Source organism: Parambassis ranga, chromosome 1, assembly GCF_900634625.1.
Source record: "Parambassis ranga chromosome 1, fParRan2.1, whole genome shotgun sequence".
Classification (NCBI taxonomy): Eukaryota; Metazoa; Chordata; class Actinopteri; family Ambassidae; genus Parambassis; species Parambassis ranga.
In genome coordinates, this window is record NC_041022.1 from 573,199 (window position 1) to 573,884 (window position 686).

Below are 686 nucleotides of genomic sequence, written 5' to 3' on the forward strand. Positions count from 1 at the left end.
CCTGTGTCCAAAGTCACTTCTTCAAAAATGGGGTAGAGAGTAAATTCTGTTCAGCTTGTCCGTTAATGCTCCTCCTCCTCCTCCTCCTCTTCCTCCTCCTCCTCCTCCTCTTCCTCCTCCTCCTCCTCCTCTTCCTCCTCCTCCTCCTCTTCCTCCTCCTCCTCCTCCTCTTCCTCCTCCTCCTCCTCCTCTTCCTCCTCCTCCTCCTCTTCCTCCTCCTCCTCTTCCTCCTCCTCCTCTTCTTCCTCCTCCTCCTCCTCCTCTTCCTCCTCCTCCTCCTCCTCTTCCTCCTCCTCCTCCATAAGAAGAGCAAAGGGAGCCCTGCAGGGGGTAATACGATTACCCAGAGATCTTGTGGTTTTGGGTGTGGAGGTCACGTTCAGATGATTTAACACGCTTCCCTTTAAGGATTTATTTTTCTTCCAGATGAACACAGAATAGTCAAAAAGCTAAGAATCGCAGTTTGAAAGTTCTCCACGGGTCCTGGGACGTCTCTGGGTGGCATGTTGGTGCCACTGCTCTCTGGAGGTGGTAGAAGAAGCACAGACTGAATGAAATGTTTCCCTTTGTCTTCAGGCTGGATCCTCATCTGGATCCTCTCCCTCACTGTTTTTTTTAATTGCCTGTAAAAAAACATGTGAGATTGTGTGTTTGAGTTCATTTGAATATTGTAAAGAGTCATCACT